This window comes from Podarcis filfolensis (genome assembly GCF_964270895.1).
Source record: "Podarcis filfolensis genome assembly, chromosome: 12".
Lineage (NCBI taxonomy): Eukaryota > Metazoa > Chordata > Lepidosauria > Squamata > Lacertidae > Podarcis > Podarcis filfolensis.
In genome coordinates this window covers 1,660,370-1,686,834 of record NC_139614.1, presented here as the reverse complement: position 1 = coordinate 1,686,834, position 26,465 = coordinate 1,660,370, and the positions used below count along the sequence as shown (strand labels likewise).

At 44.2% G+C, this 26,465-nt stretch overlaps 1 protein-coding gene across 2 annotated transcripts in view; it reads left to right on the top strand.

The window, feature by feature from the left end:
• CNTNAP2 (contactin associated protein 2) overlaps positions 1-26,465 on the top strand; it is a 999,981-nt gene that overhangs the window by 470,792 nt on the left and 502,724 nt on the right. The window lies entirely within an intron of this gene.

The window sequence follows — 26,465 nt, the reverse complement described above, 5'->3', positions numbered from 1 at the left end:
GTGCTGGTTCTGTCTCAAGTATCTCAGCAGGCAAAGGTGGGTCGTATTCACTGTGCCCAACTCACCTTTCTAGGTTTCTGCAGTACACAGCAGGATTTTGCCTTCCCCTTCCATGTAATACAGTGGTACCTCAGGTTACATACGCTTCAGGTTACAGACTCCGCTAACCCAGAAATAGTGCTTCAAGTTAAAAACTTTGCTTCAGCATGAGAACAGAAATCGTGCTCCAGCGGTGCGGCAGCAGCTGGAGGCCCTATTAGCTAAAGTGGTGCTTCAGGTTAAGAATAGTTTCAGGTTAAGTACGGACCTCCAGAACGAATTAAGTACTTAACCTGAGGTACCACTGTATATGGAAGTTGCACAATGCTGTTGCTGGTAATAGTTTTTGGATTGCTTGTAGGTTCCTTGAGTCATTTTGACTTTCTTTTTCGCGAATGTTACTATCGTGCTCCTTTGCATGCATTTGATGTGTGATTGTGCACTAAACTAACTCCAAGTGATGCATAATTCCCTACCTGTTTTGTACTGATTGATTGTAGGGAACTCTATAAAATGAGTTGCAAAGTGATTTAATGGCCTAATTTGCACACAACAGAAACTTTCTAAATATAATTTCAACTTGTGTTATAAATCTGGGAAGTATAAGCACTTTGAGTCAATTGATTACTTTTGCTTGGAAGTCATTTTTCTCTACCATAAGACGAGAAGATTGTATATTACTTTTTTTGAATAGGATATTTTAGTTTAATAATTTTTGTATCTGGAAAAGTATGATTTAGATTTGGCAGCTATTTTTCAATCAAAAACTGGCAGCTATATGGAATTTGTTCCTTATAAACACTTGACATGAAACTGGAGTTGGAAGGTGTCAGAGAAGACCCCTTTGGAGAAATATCTTTTTGTGACCCTTGGACCGTGTGAAGTGGCTCTATAAAGAGAAGTTCGATTTAGCAGCAACCTGAGTTAATTCATCAACAAAATGGCCAGTTAGAGATCAATTCCAGAGATCTCTCTCCACGGTGATAGCTAAGTTTGCTTTGGGTAACAGAGAGGAATGAAGAGCTATGAGTTATAAGAACAGTAAGTGGCTTAAAGCACCGTCTAATTTTTTACCTGGTGTGTGTGTGTGTGTGTGTGTGTGTGTGTGTGTGTGTGTGAGTGAGAGAGAGAGAGAGAGAGAGCGCAGCCACAAAGGGAACTCTCATCAATCCTGCTGGAAAGCTGCTCACCAAAGTTGTCACCAGAACTGGGGTATCCAGGTCCTGCTTCTTGGAAGAAGACAGAAACTCTAATGCTGGGATGAACCTTCAGGGTGGGTAGCTTCTAGCCTTCCCCAATATAATCATCCATGGTGATTGGAGGTCACCCAGCTAAAAACATTCATAGCCCTGTCCGTTGCATGCCATTGAGAGTAAGCTTACCCTAGGAAATTGTGAAATTCATCTGTAATTAATAAGCCGACTCCTCAGTATTTATTAAGTGCCCCTCCCTTCAACCAACTGCTGTCATTCAGTTGGAGGACACAGCTCAATGATGGTGTGGAAGCTCTACATGCAGCCACAGCCCTTGCGGTTAATGAATGTCAGGGAACAGGAACCAGAGAGAGCTGGTGCACGGCTGCTTAGACTAAGGGCTTATCCACACTTAACTTTTGCAGGTCTGCAAAGCTCCATGTCCGTGCATCCCCCCCCCTTTTTTTTTTTTTTGCTCCAGAGCTTTCCCTGCTAAAACCTGCTCTTTAAAGCCAAATTAGAGCATGGAGAGAAGGTAATTGTGAATAAGCCCTAATGTTCTGAGTAAGTCTAAGGCAACTTTACCTGCTGGAAGAACCTTGGTTCAATACACTGGAAAAGAATCTGATGGTGAAGAGTCACCCAGTACACAAGTTTAACATCTCTAAATGAATATGCCTTTTTGAAGCTGCTTGTCAGTTTTTAAATTAAGCATCATTTCAACCACTGGACTCTGTGCCAGCCTGCGTATTTTAAGTGATGGGGGATTATTCTCTCCCCACGTGCTGTTTCCTAGTTTCCTGAAAGTGTAAGGTACATTGGGAGTCAAAACACAACTTTTGAAGTCTTTTAGCAGTACGTAAAATCATTATTTTGCTGGCTATACCTGAATGGATGCCTTGATGGTATAAATTGAACAGATGACTCAGAAAGATTAAAAATGGCAGAGCGCTTGTCACAAAGCTTAGAGCGACACACACATTGTAAATTCAAGGCCTGCACTGCTTGTGGCTCATTTATTTCTTCCCTATTATTTTCCCTTATGCAGTTAATAACAGATTTGCTGGGAATCTGCTATGGAGAGCCAGTCTGGTGATTCCTATGGCAAGGAAGCCGACAATAAAGAGACTTTGTCTCTCTCTCTCTCTCTCGGCAATCCTTTGTTAGATTCCTTCCCACCAAAGTCTGGCAGAAACTGGCAGATTTTGTTTATTTTATTTCAATTAATTAAATTTATATACCACCCTCCATCCGAGGATACATAAAATAACAACAAACCAAAACAATGCCCCCCCCCCCAGTTTAAAAGGCCATAGATGGTTTAATCAGCCAAAGGCCCAGACAATATGTAACAAAGGCACCAGGCGAGCCTCTCTGGGGAGAGCATTCCACAAACGGGGAGCCACTGCAGAAAAGGCCCTTTCTCATGTTGCTGCCCTGTGTAGCTCTGGTGGAGGGGTCACAGGAAGATGGGCCTCAGATCTTGACTTCAGATCTATGCACACTTAATTGGGGTTATTCCTGCGTCTCTACTTGGAATTTAATTTTTCTTCCCACAAACACTGTGGGGTGAGACTGGGCCTCAAGCAAAGTGGCATTTTTTCTATGGGGGCACTTATTATTATTATTATTAGAATTTATATACTGTTCTCCTTCCTAAGGCACACTGCAGCTTTGGCAGGATGATTTTTCATTGGGATTGCAGCACAGGGAAAGGTTAAACACCCCCCCCAGCTGCCCTGATCCCCTTCTCACTTTTCACAGGCACTGCTACTTAAAAAAACAAAAAACAAGCACACACACAGCAGCAAGTCTGGAGCTGAATGTGCCATTTGCAAAAGATTTTTGTTTCTGCCCTTTATAGTCACTAGTTTCAGGGTGACTGTATAGCATACTAATATGGAGGAGGCGCAGATGGGAAGGGGATATTATCCCCTCTGTGCACACATGAAAGTGTTTTCTATGCATGCGTGGAAAGCACTTTGGACCCAGGCATCTTTGAATCCGAGTCTCCATCTCTCAGCGTTAAGGTACTGCGAAGGGATGAACAGATACCCTTCATGGAATTCTTTCCTGCAGCTCAGGTTAGCAATTTGCATATGGTTCAGTGATGTTCTATTTACATAGGCGTGAGTAATTAGAATACAGGGGAATAACAAAAGCAATTCAATCTGGGAATCCTTTGCTGTTTGGTTATAGATATTATGCTTCATTACACTGTGTAAATTAAAACATGTTGATGAACTACTGTGTGAGCACAAAAAGGTAGGAAGGAGAACAATTTAGATCCTTCCAGCTAGTGTTAAAACCTGTGGCGTCTTTGAAGAAGGCAGAAAAGGCTCACAGTTAGAATGGCCATCTAATCTTGCTCAAAGCAAAATCTGAGTTTGGAAGTTCCTGCTCAGGAAAACAGCTAGGGAATCTGGCTGGAAGCCACTGGTGTGGACGAGGGCTGAGCCATGGATAAGACCACGCTTCCTCAAATGCGGCCCTCCAGATGTTTTGAGACTACAATTCCCATTATCCCTGACCACTGGTCCTGCTAGCTAGGGATCATGGGAGTTGTCGGCCAAAAACATCTGGAGGGCCAAGTTTGAGGAAGCCTGGATAAGCCTTGGAGCTTATCCACACTTGCCAGGCAAAGGCCCAAGCTTCAAGTGTGGTGGGATGAGCTTGCCCTGCGAAAAGCTGCTCTTTGAAGCCGAATGGGAGCAAATGTCAATTCGAGTTTTCCATGGGTTGATATTTGTGGACCCAAGTGCAGCAGGTCAGAGGTCACTGGTGGGAGGGGGTCAAGAAGTGTAGAAGCAGCAAATATGACAGGACTCCAGCTTGGGATCAAAATAGCCACAACTTTATTGATTACAGATGTAAGTTGGTTTTGACATAGGCATTAGGTATGTATCATGAATCAGGTAACCCATTTGCTGGCTAATAACTCCATCAGGGATGATCCTGGTGAAGGATCCCCCCAGGACGCAAATCAAATGGGGCAATCCTGCCAGGTCGCCATTTTGGGTGATCTATGGCCTGTTAGCCCCTGTCGGGCTTTCGGACGGAACCCTGCCGCTGGACCCCATTACTGGGGTCTCCTGAATTTTGATCCTTGCTCCAGGGGTGGGACACCTCAACAACATTTTTGACTAAGGATCCAACCCAGTGCTTCTCCTCCTGATGCACACTGAAAACTAGCTCCGTCAGGCCCATCACTGAAGCACCCCCACCCACCCACTAGGGCAGGGGTTGGGAAAGTGCGGCCCATTGGCCGGATGCGGCCCACGAAGACTGAGAGCTTGTAGGGCAGCAGCTGAAGAAGGAGGAAAAAGGGTTTTCTTGTGTGTGTGTTTCTTGTGGCTGATTAGCTGCTCTCCCTGTGCAAAGGTCAGAGGGGGCAGGGCTTCTGTTGAAGTAGGTGATTAGCTGTGGGAGGAGCTTATCAGAGCTTGTAGGGCAGCAGCTGAAGAAGGAGGAAAAAGGGTTTTCTTGTGTGTGTGTTTCTTGTGGCTGATTAGCTGCTCTCCCTGTGCAAAGGTCAGAGGGGGCAGGGCTTCTGTTGAAGTAGGTGATTAGCTGTGGGAGGAGCTTATCAGAGCTTGTAGGGCAGCAGCTGAAGAAGGAGGAAAAAGGGTTTTCTTGTGTGTGTGTTTCTTGTGGCTGATTAGCTGCTCTCCCTGTGCAAAGGTCAGAGGGGGCAGGGCTTCTGTTGAAGTAGGTGATTAGCTGTGGGAGGAGCTTATCAGAGCTTGTAGGGCAGCAGCTGAAGAAGGAGGAAAAAGGGTTTTCTTGTGTGTGTGTTTCTTGTGGCTGATTAGCTGCTCTCCCTGTGCAAAGGTCAGAGGGGGCAGGGCTTCTGTTGAAGTAGGTGATTAGCTGTGGGAGGAGCTTATCAGAGCTTGTAGGGCAGCAGCTGAAGAAGGAGGAAAAAGGGTTTTCTTGTGTGTGTGTTTCTTGTGGCTGATTAGCTGCTCTCCCTGTGCAAAGGTCAGAGGGGGCAGGGCTTCTGTTGAAGTAGGTGATTAGCTGTGGGAGGAGCTTATCAGAGCTTGTAGGGCAGCAGCTGAAGAAGGAGGAAAAAGGGTTTTCTTGTGTGTGTGTTTCTTGTGGCTGATTAGCTGCTCTCCCTGTGCAAAGGTCAGAGGGGGCAGGGCTTCTGTTGAAGTAGGTGATTAGCTGTGGGAGGAGCTTATCAGAGCTTGTAGGGCAGCAGCTGAAGAAGGAGGAAAAAGGGTTTTCTTGTGTGTGTGTTTCTTGTGGCTGATTAGCTGCTCTCCCTGTGCAAAGGTCAGAGGGGGCAGGGCTTCTGTTGAAGTAGGTGATTAGCTGTGGGAGGAGCTTATCAGAGCTTGTAGGGCAGCAGCTGAAGAAGGAGGAAAAAGGGTTTTCTTGTGTGTGTGTTTCTTGTGGCTGATTAGCTGCTCTCCCTGTGCAAAGGTCAGAGGGGGCAGGGCTTCTGTTGAAGTAGGTGATTAGCTGTGGGAGGAGCTTATCAGAGCTTGTAGGGCAGCAGCTGAAGAAGGAGGAAAAAGGGTTTTCTTGTGTGTGTGTTTCTTGTGGCTGATTAGCTGCTCTCCCTGTGCAAAGGTCAGAGGGGGCAGGGCTTCTGTTGAAGTAGGTGATTAGCTGTGGGAGGAGCTTATCAGAGCTTGTAGGGCAGCAGCTGAAGAAGGAGGAAAAAGGGTTTTCTTGTGTGTGTGTTTCTTGTGGCTGATTAGCTGCTCTCCCTGTGCAAAGGTCAGAGGGGGCAGGGCTTCTGTTGAAGTAGGTGATTAGCTGTGGGAGGAGCTTATCAGAGCTTGTAGGGCAGCAGCTGAAGAAGGAGGAAAAAGGGTTTTCTTGTGTGTGTGTTTCTTGTGGCTGATTAGCTGATCCATCTTTTAGATTTAGGGGAGCTAGTCTTAAACGTTTGTTGGGGGAGACCTAGGTTTTTTGGGGGGATTTATTTGTCCTGTCTTCACGCTTTTTATCATGGAGGACCGCTGTAGTCAGCCCCAACGACACGTTCTCAAGATGGAGGGTGATGGAACAGCTGCAGTCGCCTGTGGTTCCTGCGCAATGTTTGCCATCTTGCCAAAGGTTGCAGGCAGCTTTACCTGCAGCAATTGCATGTTGATTGCCCTCTTAAAAGACAAAGTCCAGCAACTGGAGGAACGTGTAGCTACGCTCCAAAGAATTAGAGAGCTGGAGCTCTTTTTGGAAGCAACAGAGCACACCGTCTCCACCAAGGAGGAGACAGGGGACTCCCCTGACAAGGAGGCTAGTTCACCAACACAGGAGCCAGATATATGGAGAAACGTGACTCAAAGAAGTAGGAGGGCCAGGGTTCGCTCGGATTGTTTAGAAATACACAATCGCTTTGAGGTCCTCTCCCCTAGCATGGAAGACGAAGAGCAGACTCCATTTGAGGATCTCTCCCTCATTACAGTCGATCAGGTATATGAAGACGAGCAGCAAAGTCAGTCCTCAGGGAATGTGCAGGTGACCTTGGAACGGACAGCTCACGGAAGAACCCCGACCAGACCTAAGAGGAGGCGTGTAGTGGTGATAGGGGATTTCCTACTGAGGGGAACAGAAGCAGTTATCTGTGGGCCTGACAAGATGTCTCGGGAAGTGTGCTGTCTCCCCGGGGCTAAGATCCAAGATGTAACTGAACGACTGCAAGGAATCATAAAACCCACTGACAAATACCCCTTCCTCTTGGTTCATGTGGGAACCAATGACACTGCAAGCAATAGCCTCCAGAAGATCAAAAGAGATTACGAGGCTCTGGGCAGGAAATTGAAGCAATTAAATGCACAAATTGTCATCTCATCTGTCCTCCCAGTTGAACGACGTGGCCCAGGGAGAGAGGGAAAAATAGTGGAAGTGAACAACTGGCTTCGCAAATGGTGTAAACAGGAACGGTTTGGATTCTTAGATCACGGAATGCAGTTTCTTGAAGATGGACTTCTGGCAAGCGATGGGCTGCACCTCACAACGGTTGGGAGGAATGTTTTTGCAAAAAATCTCAGAAACCTCATCAGGAGGGCTTTAAACTGACTAATGTGGGGGAGGGAGACAGTGGTCCTGAAGGTAGGAGTCTATCAATTGATGAAGATGATCATCCAAATGTCATAGACCGAATGGAGCAAACAGCACGCAGACCTAGTGGTGGGAGGAAAAAATCCTTAAATAAGAGACACGGGGGAATGATTAATGGACTTCAATGTCTGTACACTAATGCGCAAAGCATGGGAAATAAACAAGATGAGCTTGAGCTCTTGGTGCAGCAAACTAAATATGACATAATAGGAATCACTGAAACCTGGTGGGATAAGTCCCACGATTGGAATGTAATAATGGAGGGATACAATCTATTTCAGAGAAACAGACCAGACAAGAAAGGAGGAGGAGTGGCGTTATATGTCAGGGATGTGTATACCTGTGAAGAGATCCAAGATTTAGAACCTCAAAGCCAAAGTGAGAGCATTTGGGTCAAAATTAAGGGAGAGAAGAATAACAGAGACCTCATTGTGGGAGTTTACTATAGATCCCCAAGCCAAACGGAGGACATAGATGATGCCTTCCTGGAACAGATGGCCAAGCATGCAAAAGGAAGGGAGATAGTAGTAATGGGGGACTTCAATTACCCGGATATTTGTTGGATGTCAAACTCAGCCAAGAGCATAAGGTCAAACAGATTCCTCACTGGCCTTGCAGACAACTTCATTGTCCAGAAAGTGGGAGAAGCAACAAGAGGAACAGCCATTTTAGATCTGGTCCTAACCAATGTTGATGACCTGGTTAGTGGGGTAGAAGTGGAAGGATCATTAGGCGCGAGTGATCATGCTCTTCTGAAGTTTACTATACAGCGGAAAGGAGCAGCCAAGCATACTAGGACACAATTTCTCGACTTTAAGAAAGCCGACTTCATAAAACTTAGGGAAGTGCTGGGTGAGATCCCATGGACAGTAATACTAAAAGGAAAGGGAGTTCATGATGGCTGGGAGTTTGTTAAGAGGGAGATAGTAAAAGCACAACTTCAGGCAATACCAATGAGACGGAAACATGGAAGGTGCCTAAAGAAGCCAGGGTGGCTATCTAAAGAACTTTTAACTGAGTTAAGATTAAAAAAGGATGTGTACAAAAAATGGAAAAGGGGGGAAACCACCAAAGAGGAATTCAAACAAATAGCCAGCACGTGTAGACACAAAGTCAGAAAAGCTAAAGCACAGAATGAACTCAGGCTTGCTAGAGAGGTTAAAAGCAACAAAAAAGGCTTTTATGGGTATGTTCGTAGCAAAAGGAAGAACAAAGAAACAGTGGGGTCACTCAGAGGAGAAGATGGTGAAATGCAAACAGGGGACACAGAAAGGGCTGAACTCCTCAATGCCTTCTTTGCCTCAGTCTTCTCCGATAAAGAAAACAATGCCCGACCTGAAGAATTTGGAGCAAATGATTCAGCAGAGGAAACACAGCCCAGAATAACTAAGGAGATAGTACAAGAATACTTGGCTAGTCTAGATGTATTCAAGTCTCCAGGGCCAGATGAACTGCAACCAAGAGTATTAAAAGAACTGGCAGATGTGATTTCAGAACCACTGGCAGTCATCTTTGAGAATTCCTGGAGAACAGGCGAAGTCCCGGCAGACTGGAGGAGGGCAAATGTTGTCCCTATTTTCAAAAAGGGGAAAAGAGAGGACCCAAATAATTACCGCCCAGTCAGTCTGACATCAATACCAGGGAAGATTCTGGAGCAGATCATTAAGCAAACAGTCTGTGAGCACCTAGAAAGGAATGCTGTGATCACCAATAGTCAGCATGGATTTCTGAAAAATAAGTCATGTCAGACGAACCTGATCTCGTTTTTTGACAGAATTACAAGCCTGGTAGATGAAGGGAACGCAGTGGATGTAGCCTACCTTGATTTCAGCAAGGCATTTGACAAGGTGCCCCATGATATTCTTGTAAAGAAGCTGGTAAAATGCGGTCTTGACTATGCTACCACTCAGTGGATTTGTAACTGGCTGACTGACCGAACCCAAAGGGTGCTCATCAATGGTTCCTCTTCATCCTGGAGAAGAGTGACTAGTGGGGTGCCACAGGGTTCTGTCTTGGGCCCGGTCTTATTCAACATCTTTATCAACGACTTGGATGATGGACTCAAGGGCATCCTGATCAAATTTGCAGATGACACCAAACTGGGAGGGGTGGCTAACACCCCAGAGGACAGGATCACACTTCAAAACGACCTTGACAGATTAGAGAACTGGGCCAAAACAAACAAGATGAATTTTAACAGGGAGAAATGTAAAGTATTGCACCTGGGCAAAAAAAATGAGAGGCACAAATACAAGATGGGTGACACCTGGCTTGAGAGCAGTACATGTGAAAAGGATCTAGGAGTCTTGGTTGACCACAAACTTGACATGAGCCAACAGTGTGACGCGGCAGCTAAAAAAGCCAATGCAATTCTGGGCTGCATCAATAGGAGTATAGCATCTAGATCAAGGGAAGTAATAGTGCCACTGTATTCTGCTCTGGTCAGACCTCACCTGGAGTACTGTGTCCAGTTCTGGGCACCACAGTTCAAGAAGGACACTGACAAACTGGAACGTGTCCAGAGGAGGGCAACCAAAATGGTCAAAGGCCTGGAAACGATGCCTTATGAGGAACGGCTAAGGGAGCTGGGGATGTTTAGCCTGGAGAAGAGGAGGTTAAGGGGTGATATGATAGCCATGTTCAAATATATAAAAGGATGTCACATAGAGGAGGGAGAAAGGTTGTTTTCTGCTGCTCCAGAGAAGCGGACACGGAGCAATGGATCCAAACTACAAGAAAGAAGATTCCACCTAAACATTAGGAAGAACTTCCTTACAGTAAGAGCTGTTCGACAGTGGAATTTGCTGCCAAGGAGTGTGGTGGAGTCTCCTTCTTTGGAGGTCTTTAAGCAGAGGCTTGACAACCATATGTCAGGAGTGCTCTGATGGTGTTTCCTGCTTGGCAGGGGGTTGGACTCGATGGCCCTTGTGGTCTCTTCCAACTCTATGATTCTATGATTCTATGATTCTATGATTTACCAGTCCACGAGTGCGACGTTAACATATGAGAGTGCTGGAGGTGAAATAGTTTAACAAGTTACCCAGTCAGAACCCAGGGGGTGGAGTCAGAGGGACTATAAAACCCGCTCTGGGAGGAGCAAAGGGGGAGTTTGTTGGGAGTTGGGTGGTTGGTTGGAGTGGGAGTGAATTGGGATAGAGTCTGTGGGGAGGTTGAGTCAGTGTAGTGCAATAAGCTGAGTCAGGAACAGTTAGGGGCTAGGAAGACAAGTAAATATCCGTGGGAGTGATCCAGCCCATGGCCGGTAAACCTTGCCAGGGCCATGATTGGCCCATTTTGAATTTAAATTTCTGCAGGCAACCCCACCAGCCCCGCAGCGAGCCAAGGCTGACTGTGATGTCAGCTGGCTGCATATGCAGGACTTTTCACACACACACACCCCTCCACGCGGGGCCGCAACTGCTGTCTGGAAATGAACAAGCAATCTTTGCTTCAATTGAGCTTTAAAGAGGTGTTTTTTGTGTGAAGAAAGCTGAGGACCAAAAAGGGGGTGGGGGATGCTTGGACACGGTGCTTCAAACTGAGAGCCATGCCTGGGAAGAACAGAGGAGAGCTAAGTATGGATTTGCCCTCAGTCACAGCAGGGTCCAAAATCCCTTCCCTTTTCAAAAGTTTGCTAGCACCCCTGGGGAAAATGCTGGCCCATTCATTTCCCTTGCCTTACATTGTTCTGTCTCGGTCAAAGAGGCTTCACCTGGCCTTCAATAAATATAAAGGGTTCTGGAATGATCGCTCACTCATCCGGTGGGCGCCATTTAGGGGTATAGTGGAGGGGTGCAGCCAACCTGTGAGTGCGCAGTCAGCTCCGGAGCTGCACCCACCCACCCAACCCTCCCTTTGTTTGAGCCTTTTCTTTCCAGGTCAGCGGGCATTGCTACTGTCTTATGATGGTTTGCTGTTAAAGATCCGGGAAGTAATTTTCCCTGCTGCGCAGGTTTTGCCTTTCCCGTAGCAATTGTCACAACTTTGGCGGTTTTAGGCCTTGGGAGGAATCCTTTAGTCTGTCTTCCCTAAGTGTGTGTGTGTGTGTGTGTGTGTGTGTGTGTGTGTGTAGCAGTGACTCACCCCCTCCCCACAGTGGTGATTCCAGGGTTCCCTGCTAAAGGGGTTTTATTTGAGGGGAGTCACTGGCCAGACACTGAAAGGCTGTCAGTGAACTCCCCAGTGTTGCACGGAAAAGGGGGCTGCCTGGCTGGTTGCGTAAACAGACGTCTTGCAGTGTCCCCTCCCCGGATCTGATGTGCCTCAGTCCCCTGGCTTGGGGGGCTGGGAGGGATACATGCCCAATGCCTAAGCCAAGGTCTTCCGACACCTGAAAGTTTAATAAAGTTGTGGCCAATTTAATCCCATAACACGTTGCCATTATTATTCATTTCTTCTGGGTGATCTCTTGGGGGTCGGGGGGTCTCTGCCTGGGCACACAAATATTTATCCCTCACTATCGCTATCCTATAAACTAGCCGCAGACAATTTCTCTGTATGTAGAGTGTAGCCCAAACAGCACCATCTGCACAAAAGAGGGAAGGATCCTCAGGCCTGGAGGCAGGTCAGTGTTGTAAGCAGAACACAGAGTGCCTGTGGGGGACCCAGAGATACCTCCCTGAGGACTGAGCCTGCTCCGTGGACACAGGGGACTAACCGTTGGAAGGGAAGCTAAAAAACGGGGGGAGTATTTTGGAAGGGGGCACACCTACCTGTAAGAATCATAGGATCATAGAACTGTAGAGTTGGAAGGGATCCCAAGGGACATCTAGTCCACCCCGTGCAATGCAGGGATCTCAACTAAAGCAGGAGCATGAACAGGAGCATCTCAGACAGCAGTGTTTTGCTTGTTGCAGCCACTTGCAATGCCCATTTTCAAGCTCCCAATCTCAGAAGACTAGAACCTGAGCCACCTAAAGAAGCTGAAAGGAAGCATTTCACACAGCAGCACACAGCTGAACTGTGGATTCCCACAAGATGCCGTGAAGGTCACCACCTTGGATGGCTCTGAAAGGGAGCTGGAGAAATTCATGGAGGATTTCTATTGCATCTCCACGGTGGGAGGCAGGGTCCATCCTGGGTGTGAAAACGGGATCCTGGGCTCGACAGCCTTTGGCCTGATCCAGCTCTTTCATTTCTATGACAGGCCCACTCTCTCAAAATGTGGTTTTGAGGGTTTCCTCTCCTTTTAATCTTTGCACCCCTGTTCTATATCCCAGAAGATTCTATCTTCCTTTGCATTCTACTCAGGTGCCTTTTTTTCTAAATATTTTGCAGTTTGGGGCAAGCTCTGTGCTCCTGGGACCTAACTCAAAAAGGTTTTTTTAATGTTTATGAATTTAATTTTGCCTACCATGCATCAAATAAAGGTTGTCCGTCCCAAAGTTTAAACCAATATTACTGGCCCACTTACAACATTCCTTGGATATTGGGTGTCAATGGAAAGAAGCTAACTTTCTTCTCGTGAAGTAAAAGTTTTAACCAACTTCCTTAGCAAAGCTTTATGTGGCTGTCAAGTGCTGATGCATAAGATTTAGAAGCATGAGATGTAGAGATTGGTTTTGCAATGTGCTGCCGTTCAGCCACTTGGAGAGCTGCTAGGACTGCGTCAAATGCAATTGTCACTCACAATGAGGGGCACTTGACAAGTATGATACAGACCATGAAATTGCACTCAATTCTTGCATCAAGCTCTGAATTGGCAATATCTGACCTTGCTGCATTCTTCTCTGCCTTTAAATATTCTTGGAAGAAAGAATGGCACAAATCTGGAACCAGTTCCAAATATTCTAGAAGACTGTGTATAAAAGATGATTTTAAATTAGAAGGTTGGGAAGACATTTGCACAATGCAATACGAGTCTCTGTGTTTTTTGAGATCTTGCTTTGTATACCGTTTCCAAAGAAGTAAAATATAGTGATGTTCAGGACAGGGCTTTCTCAGTGGTGGCACCACATTGGGACGTGGACCTCCAATGGAGGCCGAACTTCATTGCTTAGTTTCAGATGTTTTTCACCAAGGCATTTTACCCTGAGCCTTTTCTTACAGGTATGGGGTTAAAAATACCCAAAGTTCTTGGAATATGCTGGTGTGTGTGTACTTCTATATGAAAAGAATCACATTGCTTATGAGAAAGGTATATTCAGGAAGGATAGAATCATAGAATCGTAGTATTGCAGAGTTGGAAGGGACCATGGGGGTCATTAGTCCAGCCCCCTGCTTTGCAGGTTCTTTTGCCTAATGTGGGGCTTGAACCCTTGACCTTGAGATTAAGAGTCTCATGCTCTACCAAATAAACTATCCCTGCCAAACGAATCTGTCAGTTGTAGTTCTCTACATTTCTCCCTTTTCTAATCTTAAATCCAGTTCTGTTTCTGCTGCAATTTGCATTAAAAAAAAAATCCACATGAAAGCTCACCAGTTTATCAGTGCAATTTTTCCCAACAAACACATGTGGTATGCAGTTTTGACTAAAACACACATTTTTGCTAGCAGTCTTCCCTAATATAAGGATTTCTGTAGGTTATTTTTACTAATTTGGTATTTATATGCACACTTTATAGTAATAGATGCCTATTTGTTTACATCTTTTTTTGAAAGTACAGATTGGATATGTTTGTCTTTGAGTGCAAAGTGAGTTTCTCCTCCCTGCCTAATGTCTGTCTGGAGGAACATCATACCTAAATAGCCTGATCTTTTGATGTTTCTTCAAAAGTAAATCACAAATAGAAAGGGTGGGGCCCTCCTGGAAAGTCCCTGGTCCAGGGGCTCCCCAGTTTTAGCAGAACATCTGGACACATGGCATTTTAAAAGGCTCCTTCACATAAAATGTTCACTGCAAGTAGAATGTTGGTGTTATCAGGAAGAATGATGTTGTAGTATTATTGTCCTCATGGAAGATGGAGCAAGCATGTTTTCTCCTGTGCCAGAGGGTAGGACTCGAACCAATGGCTTCAAGTTGCATGTGAAGACCCCCAAAACCACCCCCAAATGAAGACACAATAGACACAGATTTTAGTTTAAGGTTTGGGGCATTGAATTTTGGCCACAACTTTATTGATTACAGTATGTGAGTGGTTGCTTAGGCATTGGTTCCAGGCTACCTGAACCTGCACGGTGGCAGGAACAGGACTGACACGGGGCACCACCGTATGTCAGTAAGGGAAAGCATCTTGCGGGAGCAAGAACTCTTTCGATCTCACAGCACGCCTCAGATGCTCCCAGGGGCTCTGGCATGGCCCTAGCCCCTTAACAGGGTTTGGACAAAAGCAAGGCGAGCCCCTGGATTCCTTTAATGGAATTCCTTAGCAGCAGAAATGGAGGGGCAGGCACAGCCAACCACATCCCCTCCACAAAACATTGAACCAATGCCTAACCGCCAACCTTAAAAAGTTGTGACGATTTGCTACACGGCAGGCAAAAACCAAGTGGCACCAGCCAATCAGCCAAATGGCAGAATTCCTACCAGGCCCCTGCTCCAAAAGCAGACGATCCCTAGACAGGCATAGCAAAGCCATAAGAACAACCGTAAATATAGGGAGAGGAGGGCGGGTGATCTGCTGCACATCGCAAGAAAGTGAAACTCTCCAGCGACATGAAGCAACTTAAGTAGCCCCTCAGCAGCCAATAGCCAACCCAACTGACCAAATTTCTGCCCCAGCAACAGAGGGGCAACCAATGGAGTATTGTGGCCATCCAAACGGTCCCACCCCACAACAGGGAGGCAGTTTCTGGTGATCTCACCGCAACACGTGCCCTCCATGATAGAAGACCCTACTTGCAAGAAAGGAGATTCCAACTCAACATCAGGAAGAACTTTCTGACAGCAAGAGCTGTTTGACAGTTGAATGGTTTCCCTCGGGAGGTTGTGGACTCTTCTTCCTTGGAGGTTTTTAAGCAGATGTTGGATGGCCATCTCTCCTTTAGTTGAGATTCCTGCATTGCAGCAGGTTGGACTAGATGACCCTTGGAGTCCCTTCCAACTCTACAATTCTATGATTCTGTGCCCCTGTTTTGACATGCAAAAGACTATTTATGTGGAATATTCCAAAATGTAACCCCCCTTCTGCAGTCTGGAGTCCTACAGTCCAAAATCCTCCCATCCTGGCAAAGACCAGACACACCTGTTTAGCAGCAACAAGGCGGAGGCTTGTTTTGCCTTCAAATCATACCTTGGGCATCAGCTACACAGCAAAACATAGGGTTTGGTTCAGCAGAAAGGGATATGACCCCTGGAAGAAAGCCCCAATGCCCAGATAGTCCTGGATAACACTAGACGTTGACACAAGAGTTTTTCACACTGTGAACAGGTCACCCTTTGGAGAGCGTCTTCAGGACAGAAGGAGCACTTCATTCACCAGCCACTGAGTCACAGGAAAAAGTTATTTCAGGAGAAGTCAAAGTGGCGTCACAAGATAGATATGCATGCAGATGCTAAATGCTGCTACAGCTGCTCTAAGGAAATAGCTTACCTTTTCCTTGGATATTTGCATCTGGAAAAAAATGCAACAGTAAATTCATTGCACATTTATGTTACATCTAACCCTTTTAAAACTATGATACTGATTTGAGTTACACTTTTTACATATTTTAATGAAGTGTTTGTTAACTTTGGCAAACAAGAGGTTTGATGATTTGCATAAAGTTCAATTTTTTAAATCTGATTTTCTAAGTATACAAATGCAACACTGTCAGTAGAGGAGATTTAATGACACCAGCACATAATTCACAGGCCCTGCAAATTGATTCTTTTCGAGGCTTGCAATGGTGGATTTTGGGCCTGATGTTTGCTTTATGCACTGAATGTGTATTACTGTAAGTCATTTATCTAAATGAAGGCTGGAGTTCAAAGTATATTGTTGTACTGAAGAGTAAAACGAAATGTGTTTTAATTATCAAGGAAATTTATGACACCTCTACTCTCTTTTTTTGTGTGCACACATACCACATTTATGTACATATTTTAGAAAATTCAGTTGTGGTTAATTGGAGCCCATTCCCAGTGCTTTTTTTCTAAAAGATATTTAGGAGTACTCTTATTTCGACGCAAGGAAATCACCATTTTATAGTTCAAATCGGGGAAAATAAATACAGTAAATGGACAAAAGTACAAAGATTCACAAAATGTTTAGGGGTCTGCGTCCCCCTGCGTCTCCCCAGAAAAAAAGCAGTGCCCATTCCTCTGTTCACTACCTTGCTTGGAAGGAAGTTCTATTGATTTTGAAAGGGCTTCCTTAATTCCTGGGAAATACAGGATGCTAGATGCACATCCTGTTCCTGTGCGTGTTTACTCAGAAGTAAGTCCCGCTGGGTTTTAAGGTACTTACTCCTAGGTTAGATTGTGCATAGGATTATAGTTGTAGGCCAGGCAAGGGTGGCAAACACAGTTCCCTGCAGAAGCTGTAAGACTCCCTTTCTCAGCAGCCAGGGCTGATGGGACTTGTGGGGCAACCAAAGCCGCACGGCACCATCTTGGCTGCTCCTGCCTGAGACTTGGAAGTCAGTTCCATGGAACTCAGCAACATTTTGGGGTAAGGTAGATGGGATCAGGTTGCAAAAGTCATACTATGACCTGGATGCTCATACATATTTTTAAAATGGAGCACGATAGTGAGGTGGTACATTGTGCTTATTTAATACTGGTCTGATAGGCTGCAGATGCTGAAGTATTGTTTTTCTTCTTCAGGGGGTACTCAAGGGTATGCAGTACTGGCAGCTCTTTTTGTTGTTGTTAAAAAGTGTGGCACTTACACTTACTGTAACAATTTCATGGTGAGTGCCGAAACTTATTTTTTTAGAAAAAAAGCACTGGCCTTCGTTAATAGTTAATAGCTATGTGTATTCCTATAGTACTCCTGGGTAAGAATATCAGTACATTTTGGAACAAATCATTTGGGCAATGCAGTTGTGGAGGGGGAAGCAACAGTTGGGGGGACCATCTTTTGATTAAAAAAAATTAAGCTAATCCTAGTTTTTAAATTAAGGGTGTGGGGAGAAGTCTATAATGAAGTCTATAAATAAAATCTATAAATGTCACCCCCTTAGGCCCACCAAATTTAGCTACACCCTAAGAACTGCTGTGGCTGTGGCCCTGTGGCTTGAGTTTGGGACTGGTCTCCACATTCACGTTGCTACTCTGCCATGAAGCTCACTTGAGCCTGTCACCATCTCCCAGACCAACCTAATGTACAAGCTTATTGTGATCATAAAACGGGAAGGGGAAAGAGAACCCCAGAGTTCTGTGGTAGAAGGTAAGGATAGGTATCGCGAGTAAAATAAAATTCACACATAGACCCTGGCAAACCTATGTGTTGCCCCTTCTGCTGGCAGGTCATGAGCAAAGCTTTATGGACCAGTATTGGAAGCCCCCCAGAAACAAGTTTACTGGTCAGGTCACTAAAATACTGAATAGTTGAAGAAATCCCTTATTTCAATCTTTGTGGCTTCCACATTGTAGGCTTTGATAACCTGACGGTTCACTAAACTACTTTTGATGTTCAGTTTTGGTTTGGTTTGTGTTTCATGGGTTGAGAAACCCTCAGCAAAGGACTCCGTTTGTGGACGTCTTTACAAGAAGTAATGGTCTCTCTTTTTATTCTTACCCTATTGTTTTTGTGTTCTGGAAATAAATGTGTAGACTTTAAATGTAGTTTCTAAAAATAAAAAAATAATTAAATCAGTATTTGATCCCCAAATTACTAAATATGACATAAATGCCTGTGATATCTACCGGTATATCTAATCTATATCAGATTTAGACTGCAAAACTTGTGCGGATGGGAATGTCCACACAGCAGGAACTGAACCAAAGTTCCATCTGCAACATAAAGGTTTTGAAAGATCAGATTTGCCTAGTTTTGATTCCTTGACAATTGTTGATAAAGGGATACATGTTTTTTGAGTCTTTAACCTGGTGGGAGATAGAAGCAACTGGATGAACTGAGCAACAGTTGTCTTTTCATGCTTTTGTGAAATTCACACTTTGATCTAAACAGTTTCTGTTTTGGGCACATCTGTCCTACAAATTTTAAACCATGTGTCAGCTAGTTGCGACTTTTTTCAATGTGTCTTCTGGAATTACAGTTTGGTTAAAGGAATTCAGAATTTGTGAATAGTGATTTGACTTGCCTGAGACACACTTGGTTGACTGATGTGTGAATCACAACTCAAGTTACCCATCAGCCTCTGCACTTCCTAAATGTTCCCCACTGGATACCCCTCCCACCTCAAATTGCATTTAATAATACATATTTTGACAGAAAATATTTCAAAAATATATTTAAATGTGAATTTCCATGTGCATTTTGAAAAATAAACCAGAGACTAATGCAAAAACGTGATGGAATGGGGTCATGAGTGAACAAATGTGAAAGGGGCACAGATCAGAAAAAGGCTGTGTCAGGGATGGGGAACCTTTGGCTCTCCTGCTGTTGCAGGACTACCACTCCCATCATCCCTGAACCCTGACCATTCTGGCTGGGACTGATGCAAGTTGTTGGAGTCCAACAATATCTGGAGGACCAAGATTGTTTGATGGTGGCTCCTAGCCTCAATAAGCTACACTTCCAGAGCTCCTTGGTTATGAGCTATGGTAATTAAGTTTGGAACCGCATTAAATCTCAGAGATGTGCTGTCATGTATATGCACAGGCTCAGTCCAAAGTATTCAGAATATGTTTCCAAGCAAGTGCTGCTCCCAGTTATTGGATGCCAAGATCTGCCACTTGTGCTAACCGCTGAGCAATGAGGGGAAACACATAGCAGATCAAATATGGTATTTCCTTTTCAGTTGTAGCTGTGGTGATATTTTGCAGTGCCATAAGAGGCTATGATAGGCACAAAAATTATTTAAAACCTCTTCCTTCTCCAAGGGCAGACAAAGAGGGACAGACTCCTAAACTTGCCGGGAGGACTGCTTTACGGTGTGATGGAAGACTGCAGCTGTGGCATAAACAGCTGCCCACTGGGCCCAAGTGCCCAGTCCAGGTGGCAACATTTGAGTCTGTCAAAGCATAAGGGACCATTGGAGGCTACAGCTTCACATGAAGCACAAAGCTGTTGTCCAGCAAATGTTTTGCCAAATGCAAGTGTTCTTTTGTATTCAGCAGTAATAACAGCACCAATGAAGAGAAGTTTGGTGCTTTTATTCAGTAGCAGGCTTAATACAAAATACAAAGCAGTGAAACAGTCTTTAAGCAGACTGCTCTGGGGGGTAGGACTCGAACCCATGGCTTCAAGTTACATGAAAGGAGCTTCTGACTAAACATCAGGAAGAACTTTCTGACAGTAAGAGCTGTTCAACAGTGGAACAGATGTCTCCCTCGGGAGGTTGTGGACTCTCCTTCCTTGGAGGTTTTTAAGCAGAGGTTGGATGACCATGTGTCATGAAGGCTTTAGCTGAGATTCTTGCATTGCAGGGGGTTGGACTAGAGCACCTCTGGGGGTCCCTTCAAACTCTACAATTCTAGGATTCTGTGATAAGCAAGATAAGATGCTTCCCCATTCAGTTGCTGGGAGCCCCAGGAAACAGAGGGGAGCAGCACCAGGCACCCAGCAGTCAGTACCCTACCAGTCTGGGCCCACATCAAAGCTCCAGGGCCACACCCCATCTGGGAGATTTATATACTTCAGACCCTCAGGGGCTAAGGACTGGGTGGCCTGATACCTGAATTCCTGCCACTGATCCCATAAGTCATTACTGGGATGGTGTGAGGAACGTTGCATTGCCTGCCAGGTAGCCCCACACCCGGCTGATGCCTGCCCCTGAGGCACAAACAGTAAATCAAGACATTTATTAATTTTCCAAAAAATAGCGTAAAAGAATAGAAGATAACAGCAACATTTTTAAAAAAGAAATAAGAAAAAAATAAAACAGAAAAAATAACAGCATAAGTAAATTTTACTTGACTTCCCTCCCCCTCTTGGTTTCATTGTTTAATACTTGTTCATGCACGTCCATAAAATCTTATATATTTCATAATCCAATTTAAACCTTCATCTTAATACAGTACAAGTGACATGTAAAAGTTATACTAATGTAAAAATCAATACACAAAACTCAAAAAATATGCATTGAACATTTACCACCTTTTTAAATTCAGAGTTCTTTCTTTCTTAGGTTTTAAGTTATCTAACTTATCCTGCATAGTTCAAAAGTTTGTTTTGCCGCTCTCTGTCTTCTCTGGCGGAGGCTTCTTCCTTCTGGAGGAGCTGCTGGCAGCTCTTGGCCTGGGATCCACTCCTGAGTACAGGAACAATATATTTCATGCAGTAAGTCCATCCAAACCTGCACGTCTCAATATCACATCTTCAATTTTTTAAAATAACCATCATTTCCCACATTCCTTTCCAATCCTTATATGTCTTTTCCCAGGCCTTTTTAATGATTTTACATTACCACCACATATAGCAACCTTTTATTGCCCTCCCCTTCTGTTTCTTCTCTATCACAGTCAAAGCCTCCCATATCATTCCAGACAGAGTATCCTTTTTATCTGTAAAAGACTCCCAGAACATCTCACATGAGGTACTATTTTTATTTTGAACCACTCTTACTTTCCCATGTATTTTTCTCAAACCGTGTCCCTCTACCATTACTGTCTTAATCATGCATTTGCCTCTTTTAATTGTCACACTGTCTCTGAAATTAAATTGGTATTTTCCCAAATTTTGACAGCTGCCTTCTTGACATCTTCCTTAAATTGATCAAACAGTTCTCTTTTAAAATCTAAAAGCAATTGCATTAGAGCCTGGCTGATTTGTTTTGACACTGTGATTTTTTATTTTTGCCATTTCTGATTTAAACTGAGAGGTCAATACTCTCCCTGTTTCCTAGCTTCCTCTTTTCAAAACAAAATGTCCTTTCCCACCACACAAAGTGTTATTTTTAACCTTATCAGTACTTTACCAAGGACATCATCAAGTTCAGTAGAGAGAGCCAGTGCTTTCAACCTACCCCCCCTTCCAAGTTACTCACAATTACAAAATTTTAACAATCACATATTCGGATCTTTACATTAATGAACATCAAAATAACTTTTAAAATTGTAAATATAATAAATCTATATTGAACCTTTGTTTGTTTTAGTCCAATATTAGCAGTAGGTAGTCCTCTTCTTTTAGTCTTAGTTTTTATCCAGCTAATGCCTTTTCATAAAGTAGAAACATTTTTGGAATTCCATTAAATTGGGGGTCTTCAACCATCGGAAAAATTCTAGAACACTTTTCCAGAAGTGAGATAGGTTCCAATCTTTTTTCCAAGAGAAAAGAAATTTTAAAACAGTCTTCCATCAAGTAACATTATAATCCTTCTCAGGTTTATCCTCCATTTTAAGTCAAGTCCAATCTCACCGTATTTTATGTTCAAGTTCAAATAGAGTTCCGGTCAAGTTCATTATTTTTAAAAATATTGAGGCTGCCTTAAACAGCTGAGTGCAGTCTTTTTAAACCTATTTGTTCATTAGTTAACCTGTCTTCCAAAGTACGTTTCACCCACAATTCACTTGCAGGTATTTCATGCCTGTTGCATCAGTAATGGGAGCGGACTTCCTTTTTCCACTCCCAATTTCTTGCCAAATTAATTGATTTAATCAATTCTTTAATTTTTCCTCTCCTTCCAATGGGCACAATGTCCGGAAAGGTAACTGCTCATGGCTGGATCACAGGCTTTGCTTCTGTAGAGCTGCACCGGTGCCTACGGCTCGCCTGCCCCTCTCTCTGTTCCTTTTGGTAGATCCACGGCGCCGTCCATGAGTTTGCAGGACCCCGAGACACCCCAATGCTCCTCTTGGGTTTTGGGGCGAGGTGTGTGGCCCTCGCGCTCTTCCCCATCCGCTCTACAAAGCCAAATCTGACAGAGCTGTCAGATTCTCCATCCAATTGCCAACTTGCGGGAACCCAGAAGTGTAAATCAAGACAATTAAAATATTCCTTCCAGTAGCACCTTAGAGACCAACTAAGTTTGTTATTGGTATGAGCTTTCATGTGCATGTGTGTATGTGAAGAAGTGTGCCTGCACACGAAAGCTCATTCCAATAACAGACTTAGTTGGTCTCTAAGGTGCTACTGGAAGGATTTTTTTTATTTTGTTTTGACTACAGCAGACCAACACAACTACCTACCTGTATCAAGACAATAAAGCAAACTAAAAGCACTTGACAGCAACCCTTTAGGAAGTGTCGAAAAGCAAGGAGGAATAATTGTACAAACCAATTCACTGTCTCCTCAAAATACACAATTCTCCCACAATAGGCTTCCTTTACAGCATGTGATGGAGAGAATTGTTATATGATGGCTGTCATTGTAGGTGCTGAGTAGGTACACACTTGTTTAAATTATTAGAAAATCCTCTAGGTGAAAGAAGGTGCTGCGTTTGAAATTAAATTTACAAAGACTTTTGTGTGAGCCAAAACAGGCTTGCTGACCAGTGGCGTAGCGTGGGTTGTCAGCACCTGGGGCAAGGCAAGTAATTTGCGCCCCCTAACCCATGGATTTGCGCCCCCTAACCCTAACCCCCAGATGTTGCGGCCGGTGCGGCCGGCCCCCCCTGCACCCCCCACGCTACGCCACTGTTGCTGACACTTTTAGCATGAAGATACGGATTTCTGAGCTGTGTAGGTCAACCAGGGTAATGCTGAAAGAGCAAAGCTATGGGAGATTGCGCTTTCCTTTCCATGACCACGACAGCTGCAAATCTTCTGTTGTTACACTGCTCACGTGAAAATACCACTTTAGGTGAGAAGGTGCTTTTTGCGTTTAGCTACTTCAGTAACATCTTAGGCTGGTAAGTTACTGTTTTGTCCTGGCCCAAATATTAGTGTGTAATTTAATAAACAAAGAACACAGTGTTGATTAGGTGGCAATGGATGGTTATGCTTCAGAAAAATATACAGCAATCCAGACCCAACGTTGAGAGGAGAGACTATCTAAGTATTTTAAAAGTTCATGTTAATATTACAATTAAAATTCCACCTATATACTGAAGCAGTCCTTCATTCAGGCTACAGCTGCATGTTGTCCTGTAGAAAACATTGCAAAAACAGTGTGTTTCTGACTGCCAGCTGTTTCCCCCAAATCCATTATTTATCTGATTTTCATTATAGTAAGGAAAATAAATTGAAATATCCACTAAAAAGTGTACTAGAGTGTTGAAGAAGAATAGCTTATGGAATCGTACAACAGTACAATTGTTTTATAGCTATTTACTGCTGGCTATGAAGAAAGATGCCATCCTGTGGATTACTAAAAAAATAAAAAAAATAGCAAAGCAGAATTAACAAGAAAGTATTGTTTGCTTGGAGCTCAGTGAAATGTATCATTATGCCAAAAGGTGCATAAAATAAAAGGCCGCAACATTCTTAATTTTACTTCTGGGAGCATAAATGCATTGGAGAGTCTCTACATGCTTCCCTGAGTGCCAGTGTGGTCCAGCACAATGCAGTCAACTAACAGAATCATAATAGCACTGTCAGGAGGATGAATGAGATGGAAGAAATGTTTCCTTTGCTGAGTTTATGAGCTGATCTGCATATTCAGAACGAGTATGTAACATAGCTGCTGAAGATGGATGGGAGTTTTTTGAAAGTGGGATATTGAAGGCCCCAATGCAGACAATTCCAACAAGAAAGAAAAGTGGGAGGCATCTAAGGAAACGGGTGTGGCTGCATAAGGAGTTTACAGATGAGCTGAGATGTAAGAAGGGCGTGTATAAGAAATGGAAGAAAGGGGAAATACCAAAGGGGTAGCCTGCCAACCTAGCAGTTCGAAAGCATGCAAGTAGATAAATAGTAGATATATAAATAGTGCAAGTAGATAAATAGGTACCACTCCGGCGGGAAGGTAAATGGCGTTTCCGTGCGCTGCTCTGGTTTGCCAGAAGTGGCTTAGTCATGCTGGCCACATGACCCAGAAGAGCAAGATGAGTGCCGCAACCCCAGAGTCGGCCACAACTGGACCTAATGGTCAGGGGTCCATTTACCTTTACCTAGCCAGCAGTTGCAGGGGGGATGTTAGCTGGGTCCAGCTAAGAATGAACTCAAGCTTGCAAGAGAGGTTAAAAATAATTTTTAAAAGCTTTCTTTGGCTGTGCTTGAAGCAAGAGGAAGATCAATCAACTAGCAGGTTCACTGAATGGAAATGGAGAAATGTTATTGGGTGACAGGGAGAAGGTGGAACTGCTGAACAGCTACTTTGCCTCTGTCTTCCCCCAAAAGGGAAGCGATTCCCCACCTGGTGATAACAGAATAAATGATGTAAGGAGGGAGCTGCAGCCCAATACAGGAAAAGGTGGTAAGGGAACACCTAGCCAATTTGTTTTCTCCTTCTCTGCAGGGTAGCACTTGAACCAATGGCTTCAAGTTACAAGAAAGGAGATTCTGACTTAACATCAAGAAGAACTTTCAGACAGAGCTGTTTGGCAGTGGAACTGACTCCCTCAGTTCCAGACTCTGTTTTCTTGAAGGTTTTTAAGCCGAGGTTGGGTGGCCACCTGTCCTGGTTGCTTTAGTTGAGATTCCTGCCTTGCAGGGGGATGGACTAGGTGGCCCTTGGGGTCTCCATCATTTTATGATTTTATGAAGACTGCAGGTGGGTGACCGTAATGCATAATGAATGCTGCCCTGCCTCAGAAATTCCCTAATTTTTATTTCTTTTTAAAATGCACATTATGCATTTAAAATTTCTTCTTTTTTTGAAGAAAGCTAGACAAGACTAGACTTTCATTGGCTATTTTTCTGAGTGTATGGAGGTTTCTTTTTCTTAGATGAAGGGAGTCTGCACTTCTTCCACCCCCATTTTGAAAGAGGGTTGCACTATGTGATTCTACCAACATATAATTTAAGTATCCTGGCTTAAACATCTCAATGGATAATTATGAACTTTTGAAACTTCCAGAATTGTGGCAAACTGTTAGTTGAATCAATCTGTGTTGAACTAGTATGAAAATGCATTCGGAGCAGGAGGCATTCAGTTCAGTTCACATTTAATGGTGAACATACCGGGATGGCATGGGGATGAGGGACCAACTCCCTTCTCTTGCGGGGGCCCAGTTAGTGCCATTGCTTTCTGTTAAGAGTTTGGGTGTAATCCTTGATGCCTCCCTTTCCATGGAGGCGCAGGTTACAGCAACAGCAAAGGCGACATTTTTCCACCTTCGCCGCATCAAGCAGTTGGTCCTTTACCTTTCCCACCCTGACCTGGCCACAGTGATCCATGCGATGGTCACCTCCAGGCTTGACTACTGTAATTCGCTCTACGCGGGGCTGCCCTTGAAGCTGTCCCAGAAACTCCAGCGGGTGCAGAATGCTGCAGCAAGGCTCCTCACGGGGTCTCTGCCATGGGAGCATATTCACCCAGTGTTTTTCCAGCTGCACTGGCTCCCGGTGGAGTACAGGGTCAGATTTAAGGTGCTGGTTTTGACCTTTCAAGCCCTTCATGGCCTAGGACCCTCGTACCTACGGGACCGCCTCTCCTGGTATGCCCCACGGAGAGCCTCAAGGTCCGTAAATAGCAACACCCTAGTGGTCCCGGGCCCTAAGGAAGTTAGATTAGCTTCAACCAGAGCCAGGGCCTTTTCAACTCTGGCTCCGGGCTGGTGGAACGCTCTGCCTCATGAGACCAGGGCCCTGCAGGATCGGATTTCTTTCCGCAGGGCCTGTAAGACAGAGTTGTTCCACCTGGCCTTTGGCTTGGAGCCAATTTGATTCCCTCCCTCTCTTTCTTCCTTTCCTTCTCCTCCTGCGATGAGGCTACATTTTAATATTTTAATGTTTCAATATTTTAATGTATTTTAATTTTGTTTTTAAGTTGTAATCATTCAACTTGTTTTTATTATTGCTTGTAAGCCACTCTGAGCCCGGCCTTGGCTGGGGAGGGCGGGGTATAAATACAAATTATTATTATTATTATTATTATTATTATTATTATTATTATTAAAATTTTCCAAAACAATGTGAGAACTGGAGCACAGACATATTTTTAAAATTCACAGTTCTCTGAATTTTGCAATGTTGTTCTCCAGCTGAGCAATGTATACAAAAATATATAACTTGGACTCCAGATACAATATTACAAAAAAAAAAATCCCACCATTCAACAATGCATTATATTTGTCTCGATCAGAACCTGCTTCATAATCCAAATTCAGAAAAGGGGTGGGAGT